We start from the raw sequence: 11,016 nt of genomic DNA, 5'->3' as shown, positions 1-11,016 counted from the left end.
TCAGTAAAGCTTTCGTATGATGTTGAAATTTCTTTTTCACGGACAATCACGATTTGGTCTTTTTGTGTTGGTTTTGTAAGCAAGAGTTTAAATTTCATGTAATTTGGATTTAACGTTGTGCTTGATGTCATTAACCATAGTTTCTGTTGGAGAAACTTCCAGTTTTAGTGAGTTTGAATATTATTGAATCTGAATTAGATGATTGCATTTACAATGTAAGTATAGTTGTTTCTTTAATGTTTTGTGCTTTCGATTCTACAGGTATTTGGAGTACACATGATTCTTCTCTAATGTTGACCTGTGCAGTATACAGTAGATATCACTTTTAATTATCAGTTTATTGGATCGCTAATCGGACACATTTCTCGCAACTTATTGGTAATTATATATTGCATATATAACTATCATATTAGAAACATTGCATTTATTAGAAAATACCTAAACGAAGATACTCTGGAAACAGCAATTTGCAACCAAATACTTTCGAGGCTTGACTACTGCAACGTTATATACTACGGTCTCCGTAACTACCCACTAGGAAAATTGCAAGGAGTACAAAATAGAGCTGCCAGGTTAATAAAAGGACTACGTTCCCTTAACAGAATAGGCCCAGCACTAATTGAGCTGCATTGGCTCCCAGTAAAGCTAGAATAGAATATAAAATACTACTTACAGTCTTTAAAGAATTAGAATATGATGAACCAACATATCTGAGAAACCGCTTAAGCTTCTTTAGACCCGAAATGAATATTGTAATCAGACATGCAAGTGAAGCGTATAGGCTATTTGAACCTAGAACATATTGTAAGTCAGGCGAGAGAGCATTTGTACACTGTTCACCAAGACTAGCCTATACAACAAAATACCGGCTGAAGTGAAGAGCATACAGGAGAAATGCAAATTTAAAAAGGAAATAAAGACACTCCTGTTCTGCAGGGGCTACGATACTGGGGAGAAAACACTGAAAGACAATTATCAGATATAAGAAGCACCTTATTTTGACTGTACAAGGGCCCGCTACAGAGGGAATTATCCGTGGAGGGCTGTACAGTACATAAAACCAAACAAAGTGAACAAAGTATTTTGCTTGTAAACAACTAGGTGAGTGTTGGTTTATGCAGTCTCGGTGCTTTACTCAAATCTTGCAAGTCATAACCTCCTGATCATGGGTGAAGTCCTGGGTGGGGAGGGGGGAATGCCCTTCAAAGCATATGTGATAAACCTCGGTCTATCGTGGGCTGGGAGGAAGTTACACTGTAACTAAACCTAAACTTAGTGTTAAGGTTAGTGAGTCAGTTTGTGAAGAAAAAATGAGTAATTACTTTAAATAGTTGCATTAAATAATAGAGTGTACATTCTTAATTGCTATATTTTCAAACCATAAGGTTCAGTTTACTGTCAAGTTGAGATTATTTGAATACCAGAGGGTAGGAGTATCTTATTGTGTATAACAAGCAAAAATTAATTGGCTTAAGTTTTTAGCTACTTTAGTTTATGACGGACTTTAATTTCGCTTCCAGGTTCGGTGAGAATAAATTAACTACCCACAAAAGCAGACCGCGTGTGTCAAGACTAGTCAACCACTGGTTGATACTCGGAAGATACCACTTGGGAAAACAGCGTTCTCTTTTGACAGTTGGTTGTCAAGGCACTGCTCTTACAGATAGAATTTATGAAGAATAAACTTCGAACTTTTCGTGAATGTGGTAAGTGACATGACACTTGTGTGCAGAACAGAATATTGAGCTGTTTTAGTAAGTTGTCCAATTTATTTAGTATTTGTTAAGTGCTTATTGATACGGGAAAATTGTTGCATGTTAACTGTATATACGTAGCAGTGGAGGTTATAATTGATGAACTGAATATTTCATTCCTCTAGGTACCAACGATGAGGCCGTGCATCACAGAAGTAGGAACTTGGGAAGAACTTATCCCGGCGCCCTGACATCTCGACAAGTGAAGCAGGTATACTATAGTTGGAAACAAATTGTGTGTTTAGCAATGGAGATGTTTTTAAAAATGGTTAGAAGGAGACTCTTCACCGAAGAATTTGAAAGAATATTGGTTAATAAGTATTTATAATTCATTAGACCCTGGCGGATACATATATTTTAAAATGTACCGATTCTTTTATTAATTAAAGGTCATAGTCAGTCTGGGAAATACAGCAAGCTTAAGTTGCTTAATTTTAAATGCCAACTTTCTCATTGAGAAATTTATACATCAAAATTCTGACTTGAATTAAAATTTATATGAATAACTAGTGAAGTATGTTGCCGATTCCATTACGATAACTTGATCAACAAAAGGTACTAATGCTGTGGAATACTAGACACGGTCTAAGAAAAGGTTTCTTGCTCACACATGTGCACCCTTGCAGTTCGCCTATGCAACCCGTATAAAATTTGTACTGGATTAGCTTTATTTTACACTAAATCTTCACTGAATAAGACTGACAAAAATAATAGGTGGGGAAGGTCTAAAATTCCGATCATTATACCTGGGCAAAAGCAGGTCACCCGGGAGGTTTGTATTCTTAAGTGACGAAAACTGCTAACAAAAGTACTCTAACTTTACTTAATATGTAGCCATGTTGTGATAAGGTTAACCTTGAAGAATGGTAGACGAAAATATTAGTATAAATTTCTAGACTACATCCACAGGAATTGTTTGAAATATGTAAAACCTCGCTATGTGTAATACAGAAAACTTTTTATATACTGCCAGTATTTAGACAGTGATAATCGCGTAAATCAAAACTGGAAATAAACGAGTGTAAAATAGTCCACGCTTTGCAAGTCAGCAGGAAGAGATATTCCCGAGAAGCATTTAATTACATAAACTCTGGTGATGAAATTGACGATTCATATGTTAAATGATAAGAAATAATCATAAGCTGAGCTAAGCTGAAAGGTCTCTAAAACACCGAGGGTGAGTTTTAATATTGTCGTTAATTACTGTACAGTACAAGGTCTAGAGTCTCTAGACCTTGGTACGGTAGTCGGATGTTTTGAGTCGATATTTACAATCATACCTGACACACACTGATGTTTCAGTAGGCATGTCGTTGTATCCACACTAAAAAGACACGACTGACTTCACAAGTTGAAACTATAGCTAAAGGAAGAGTATGTTGAGTAATTGTATTGAAAAGAGAGGACATGGGAAACTACAGTTTAATGTTTTCATCAGATGAAGAGTGCCCGCTGCAAAATAAAGCAGACCTTCAGAACTGCGTAAGAATGTCGTTCACCTTATTTAGATTCCCGGGACATGTTTTGCCTTCTAGCCTTGAAGAACGAGTAGGTAGAAGGTAAGTAAAGTCTAATAAAGAGTTGAGCATGTGATTAGGTGTTTCATGTGAATAGGTTTCATCTTTTGAAATAATAATAAAATATTTAATTTCACGACGGCAATGTTCGAAGAATGGAGGTATCTGGATTGTGTCCAGTTTGTAAAGATTCATTATTTGTAGGGAGTTTTACTTTTATACGAAAGTTTTATACGTCATTTACTGTGTACACAGCATTCTGTTTCCGGGCCCAGTGGCCTTAGCACGTGCTCACTCTTAAGACCATAAAATAGAGCATTTATGAGAGGGCATATAATTGTAACTTCCACTTCATTAGTCGTATTTTTCGACTCGTGGTACTACAGTCCAAGCCTACAGTTAACTTTTCTTCTGTAATTTTATCAGAGTATGGAGGTACTTTCCGAAGGTTCATACTCTTAATGTAAGAATTACTGTAAATTCTCTTAAAGACTTGGTAATCTTGAGACTTCAGTTTTGATACATCTGAGTTACGGAACTTTGCAATTAGAATAAAGATATTTAGGTACTGGAAATGTTTGATCCTGTGTTCAAAAAAGAACGATGGCCTGTAACTTATGTACCTAAATACACATTTTTCCCAACACCAATGCCTAACTTGTTCTCAAAGTGCCATTTCAAGCAGAGATGGTTCATACACCTAGGGTTTTTTTATTTTTATTTTTGTCTGTATAAATTTAAACCCTGAATCTGCAACTCCTTTTGATAAAAAGTAATGTATCCCACTTTATTCAGATATCCAATACAGTAGGTTAAGTTCTCTTAACTACAGTTTCAAACTTTGTCAGAACCTTTTACATTTGAAACGCATGGAGACAAAAGCAGCTTAGCATTCTTACTCTGCCTTTGGATAAGCCTAGCTTTGGTTTTCCTGTCATATTCACAGGATTTGGCAGTACAATATTATGCAGTGCATAGCTCCGTATTTATTAAAGGTCCTATGACTGATTGCCATGAAATTTTATCCGTGAAAGACTCGAGCAAAAATATACTAATATATACAGTACTGTTATTTGGAACATACAGTTACAGCGGGGCTTCCTAGAGAGAAAGGTGCCTTACTTCTGCTGCTTCTGATAAGCATGTCAGGTCAGCTATGAATTTCTGTAAGTCATATGATTATATTCAACAGGTATATGAACCCATTGATATTTCTGGTAATAAGTTGACTTGTGATTATAAAGAGTTTCAGCTACAGGTGAGGCTCAAGTTTGCGAGCCTACCTGGAACTGTCATCATTGTGCCCTACTGATGGACATTAACCAAAGGAGAAATTGACTGAGACCTTAAGAAATTATAGATTGCTCCACTCCAAGGAAAGCATTCCAAATTTTAACTCGTGAGGAACCTTAGTTCAATGATTCATGTAGAGAGGCATACCATGATTACTACGGTTATAAAGTTTTTGCGGGTGGTTGCCAAGGGGCAGTTAGATTTCATGGATTTGCAGAGAGAAATCATGAAGATTTTAAACTGAAACGAAAGGAAATACCACAACTTCATCTTTGTTTGAACAAGTGAAATGATCCCGTCCGTAGATTTAAAACGGCTATTTTTTCTTCCTTTGTGACTAATGGAAATATCCCCGTAGGGCGGTTAGTGCCATCATTGCACCTCATGCGGTGCACTGCAGGCATTACTTGAGGTTCTTTGAAGGGTGCCTTCGGCCCCTAGCTGGAACCCCTTTCGTTCCTTTTACTGTACCTCCTTTCATATTCCCTTTCTGTCTTACTTTCCACCCTCTCCTAACAATTGATTCATGTGCAACTGCGAGGTTTTCCTCGTTACTCTTTTCAGACCACCTTCTGTCAACTTCCGTTTGAGCGCTGAATGACCTCATAGGTCCCATCGCTTGGCCTTTGACCAAAATTCAGTATTCAATTAATGGACTAACAACAAATTTTCCACAGTATTAGAGCCTGTTTTGGTTCCTGTTTGAGATTTAATAATTGCTCGGTGACTTCTCGATAATTAAGTGAAAAAGAAAATAGTTTTAATTTGTAGAAAAACCAATGAATGACTATAAAGTTCCAGCCTTAGAATCACATTACAATATGTTTGAGATTATATATGTATATATATATATGTATATATGTATACATATATATAAATTATATATTGTAAATTTGTGTGTGTGTATTTGTGTGTGCACATGCTCATGTGTGCATAAACGTACTGTACCCTACATAAAACTGCTAATTACTCTGAATGATTATATACTAGCAATTACAGGATCAGAGGAACAATTTATTTACTTATACAAACCAATGAACTGCGGATGGATATGTTCAGTTTATTGATGCTTGACTTTTCCCTTCCAGGTAAGCACTGTGTATTAGAGAATCCTTTGGTTATATTCCCTAAAGTAACTACCGAAGCCATAAGCTGGGTTTGTGGAGACAAGGACTGGAGAACCAGAAAATCTTGAAGGTAAATTCCGTTTGTAGCTTTGTACATTTCTACAATGAACAAGCTGCTTTTTTCTGAGTTACATGGCAGCCCTTTGCACGAGAATACTGCGTCTGTTGCAGGACGCAATCTGAGTTCAGCAACTAAGGCTTCAGAGAATGCTTAGGGACAGGGTGAGGGAGCTCAGTCAGATTCAGTCAAATACAGATTTTGATGTAGGTGATTCCAGAAAAAATCAGCGTTAATTACCATCTCAGTTGTTGTGGTTTTATAATTAGTCGTTTTCATTCGACAACAAGTACAAGTGGCTATTACAAAGAGACGTGGAATAGCAATTTAGTCCTTTAAGCGCGATGCGGGTGCAACGCATTTGTGATGGAAGATAAAAGAGAGGTCATCAAGAAATTATTTCCGGAGGTGCAAGGTTAATCTCGAAGACGCTGTTCGTGGTGACGAAAGTGCACCGTCAATTGATAGAGTAAACAAATTTGACGCTTGAACGGAAGGTTAGGCCTATCAGCAGAAGCAGCGGTTGTACTGTCTTTCTGCCTTGGATAATGAAAGGCACTTCATGATCTGCCCACAAGTTAGAGATGAGGAGACCAATAGAAATGTAAATCCGTTAATCTTTCATGGCTTCAGGAGACAGACTGAAATTAATTTGTCGTTAGGGATACAGTTATACTTGAATTCTTCAAGAGACTGCACTATACCCATTTCCTGCCACTGCAAGCTATTTCTCCCTCCAGGAGAAGCAGTGGTACATGCCATTGCCACATTAGAGGTATGCATTCATGTATATGGTTTGTTACCATTAGCAACCTTTCCGTTTTAAGAATGCAGATACTTACACTTTTATTATCAAAATAAGTGCTTTATCCTCTTGATGAATCAGCCATATATGCATTTACTGCTGTTGAAGGCGTTTCTTGTTTCATAAATGCATTTTATAGGATTATGCTTTCAGGCTTCAGTAGGTTATCACTGGGAATCTTGACTGTTTGAGTCGTCGAATATAAATGTGCAATTGCCTTCAATAGTAAAATTACCTCCTCCTTGGACTATGAATGAAACAACTTGCACACATTTAAAATATTTATCAAAGAGTTCCTCATATACCCCAGAACACCATAGACAACATACAACAGAGCAAATAAGCCGAAAAGGTCCACATTACGCAATATACGCAGACTGATCTAAATCAGACTATGGAGTGATATATGCTGCAGTATCCCAAGACAAAATGTATCAATTCTCTCCACCTGGCAATGCCTCGATATTTACAGCTGAGTTATGCGCAATAGCACCAGCCATAAAAATAAAGAAACCTCATGTAATAATTTTGTAATTTTTAGAGACTCTTGAAGCGCCATCGAAGCCATTCAGTTACAAACCAAAAAATAACATTGTACAACAAACAGTTATTACTCCATAAGTTATAAGTTGAGTATATTTTAGTTTAACCAGACCACTGAGCTGATTAACAGCTCTCCTAGGGCTGGCCCGAAGGATTAGATTTATTTTACCTGGCTAAGAACCAATTGGTTACCTAGCAACGGGACCTACAGCTTATTGTGGAATCCGAACCACATTATAGCGAGAAATGAATTTCTATCACCAGAAATAAATTCCTCTTATTCTTCATTGGCCGGTCGGAGATTCGAACTCGCGGCCAACAGAGTGGTAGCTGAGAACGGAACCCGCTCGCCCAACGAAGAACTTTCCATAAGTTATGCAATAATGGGCTTTATCAGGCCCATATGACATGATTCTACTGTGCATATCCCAGTTAACGGTTGCATAAAACATATAAAAGTAGGCATTATAAACAAATGGCAAAATGAATGGAATGAAGAACCTGAAAATTATAAGTTGAAGCAAATAAAACCTGGAGTTAAAAAATGGTCATACCAAAGGGAGAGGCGTGCGCAAGTAATTCTAACACGTCTCCGAATAGGTTATACTCGTCTGACACATGGACACTTAATGAGCTGCCCACATGAGCCAGCTCCCAAATGCTCAGAATGCTTAGTGACAGTAACAGTCAAACGTGTTATGCAAATGTCAAAATACAACCAACATTGGTTATCAACTTCTGAAATGGATCGATTGGTGAAGTTTTATCAGAACCTGCAACATTTTCAGTTGACTCAATTTAATATTCATGAGGAAATGTAATTTACATGAATAAAGTTTAAAAGTAATTTATGAAAATACAAAATCCACGAGGCAATTAATATAAAAAAATCCGAATTTTAAAAATCTTAAGTTATTTAGAATTTTATCATTACTCAGTTTTATTTTTTTTAACTCTGCAGATGAATCTTGAGTAAATGTATTTAATGTGTGCATGTGTTCTGGTGTGGAAGCATATGCCTTTTGCATATTTTTTAAAGTTTCATTATTCATCTATCATTTAGTCCCAGTGCTTAGCCTATGGCTTAGACCTGGGACTCCATTTTATTTTACTCCTTCGGGCCAGCCCTTTGAGAGTTCTTATCAGCTCAGTGGCCTGGTTAAACTATTTTAATAATAATGGGAGTCTTGAACCAGGATGTGGTATGTCAGGATAAAGTATATATACACACATTCATGGTCAAAAACATAATCTATGTCCAATTCCGTTGGTGGACGTTATATTACGTTAGGCCTATGTCGGAACAGTTTCGAATGGTCTCCCATCAAAAATATGATCTTGGCGTTTTCTGTAATAGATAGTTTTGTTCGTTTTCTGTGGTGAGGACCCGAAATTGTACCATGTTTTGAACATCTTACACAGTTCGATGTGCTTTTAAGGTTTTTATTTCATGTATACATAGCTTTGGTTTAGATCGTAACAGTTATAACACACTAACAAAGAAAAGCACGCCAGTTTTCAAATATTAACATTAACTGAAAAAGCCATACTATAGCAAAGTCCAGCGTTCTTTGCAGTTAAGCCCCGCTCACGGCTTACGTCATGACCATCCCTTAGAGCTAATTGGCTGGCAATAGTTTCGAAAAGTTGGTTAATCTGTGGTTCTTTTCATGTTCATTAATATTGCAATGGTTGTTGTACCGAACCAAATTACGTTATGCAGATCATCAAAAGGAAACGTTATATTATCCCCTGAAATAAAATCGCAATACGCATCTCAATAAAGGTGGTTAAAAAAAAAAGGAAAATATGAACGAAGTCAGGAGTGTTCCGCAATGCTACAGTGTTGTGTTTTGTAAAGGAGGTTCACCTGAATACGGAGGTGACACAAGGAATATCTGTGTTCGAATCGGTGCATTTGAATCACTGGACAATGATAATTACCGTCTGATATTGTCAAGCGTGTTCACCATTCTAAATTTAAACTCAAAGACTTTCTCAGACCTATGCAGACTGATATTTCATATTGATTTCAGGAAATTTTACTACATTTTTAACAGTCATAAAATCGATTTCATTGCACTCGTTTGCACATTTGTAGAGTGCATTGACTGGACTCTACAAAACCTGTATATGAAAATGTTAAACTTGAAGTTTTACAGTATAATAGGCTGTACGAGTAGTGTTGGATATAATTTGCTGAGAATTTTCTTAAGGACATTATCTTCTTTCGAAATAACAGGATCATAAAAATGGACGTAGACCTATAATGTCCTGTCTTTTTGTCAGTTTACACAACTTACGGTGTTTGGGTTATAGGCCTGTCTTATACTCCGTCGTTTTATTGTGGTAATTCTTATTTTTTTTATGGTGCTTGTAGTTTTGTGTCTTCGAAACTTTTCATATGGTGACCTACAACTGCAGAATAAACATAGACCTATTCATAAAATACTGGTGTAAAGAATTATCTGCCTACTCTTGTCAACTGAAATTTAGTCATTTGTTTTAATTAAAAGTAATTGAGATCAGAATATTTACTGGCTCATGTATCCTTTTGTCCAACAGGTTAACCTATAAGAATGCCCCCAAAAGCAAATGAATATCATGGGCTACTCGCAGACTGGTTTGGATCCTCTCATACATAACTTTTTCAGCTATCATTTATTTCTTCTTATTTCGTTAAGCATCTTGTGATGCCTTCCTACCATAGCCTTCATTTTCATGGAAATGCTACAGCAGCCTTATATTTACTCATCACAGTAATATAATTTATCCCTTTTGTGAATATATTTTCAATATATTTCATTGAGAGCAGTTTGATAGTTGTGTGTAAGGCTGAGATAGTCCTGTGATTGATCTGTGTGTCATTGGCTACGTGATTAGAATGCTTGCATGGCAATGCAAGTGGTGGTGATTGTACATAAATCGAGACAACAAATATTGTATGGTAGAAGTTGCGTTCCTTGAGAGAGAGAAAACGGGGTGCTCTTGTTTTTCTCTCTGTCCCTCCGTAGGATGATGCACGCGTGTTCTCGAAAGAGACCGCGATCTGTGCGATGCGTCTCGTACAATACTCCCCCACCCCCGCCCACAAGCAAGGCGTCGATGCGGAAATCGTCTTGCTGACAATTGGAATGGGCACGAAGGGCTTGGGCTTGGGGCGGGTAGGAGGCTGAAGGGCGTCGCCGGCCGGCAGGAACTCGAGGAGGACGGTAGCGGGTTGAAGGATGACATCGGCTGATCCTTTGGTAGCCAGCTTGAGGGGGACGACAGTAGGCTGAAGGATGACATGGGCTGATCCTTCGGTAGCCAATCCGAGGGGGACGGCAGCAGGCTGAAGGATGACGTCGGCTGGTCCTTCGTTGGTCAGCTCGTCCGGTATGAGTTCGGGGGTGGCGTCAAGCTTCCGGGAGGAGGCGTCCGGGGCTCCAGTGGTGGGGTGGGTCATCTCGGAGGGTCAGACATCTATTGAGGACTCGGGAACAGCGGGGAGGCGGCGAAGGGTTTGTTGGCGGGTGGGTCGTCATTTAGCATTTCCCAACGTTTTGTGTGTGTGAGAGAGAGAGAGAGAGAGAGAGAGAGAGAGAGAGAGAGAGAGAGAGAGAGAGAGAGAGAGAGAGAGAGAGAGAGAGTAATTGTCGTAAGTGAGTGCTTCGGTTGTTGGAAGAGGGATGAGGTCGTTAGTTTGTTTACGGCGCTGTCTGTCTGTGGAATATGTGAAGGATTTTTCAGTTTTTTGGAGTCTTTAGTCAGAGCTAGTGCCGGTCAGTGGTTCTTGTGTGGGACAGTTTTTGTCGTATGCTTTTCTGGGAGTTGTTGGTCTTCTTGTTGGTGTGCTGTTTATTTGTGTGTGTGTTCCGTTTCTTTTTTTTTGTATTTCCTTGTTGTGTTTGTGGTTGTTTGCGGTTGTGGTTGTTAC

At 38.1% G+C, this 11,016-nt stretch overlaps 1 long non-coding RNA gene across 2 annotated transcripts in view; it reads left to right on the top strand.

Moving 5' to 3' along the window:
• Window positions 1-1,533: 1,533 nt before the first annotated feature.
• The window catches only part of LOC136853197 (uncharacterized), a 56,159-nt gene continuing 46,676 nt past the window's right edge, over window positions 1,534-11,016 (top strand). For both annotated transcript variants that reach the window (XR_010857387.1, XR_010857388.1), the window contains exons 1-2: window positions 1,534-1,706; window positions 1,880-1,965. This is a non-coding gene — a long non-coding RNA (uncharacterized lncRNA). The remainder of the gene's footprint in view (window positions 1,707-1,879; window positions 1,966-11,016) is intronic.

Source organism: Macrobrachium rosenbergii, chromosome 26 (assembly GCF_040412425.1).
Source record: "Macrobrachium rosenbergii isolate ZJJX-2024 chromosome 26, ASM4041242v1, whole genome shotgun sequence".
In the NCBI taxonomy this organism is placed as follows: Eukaryota; Metazoa; Arthropoda; class Malacostraca; order Decapoda; family Palaemonidae; genus Macrobrachium; species Macrobrachium rosenbergii.
Note: the sequence above shows the minus strand (reverse complement) of the source record. Positions and strands in the feature narration are given on the sequence as shown.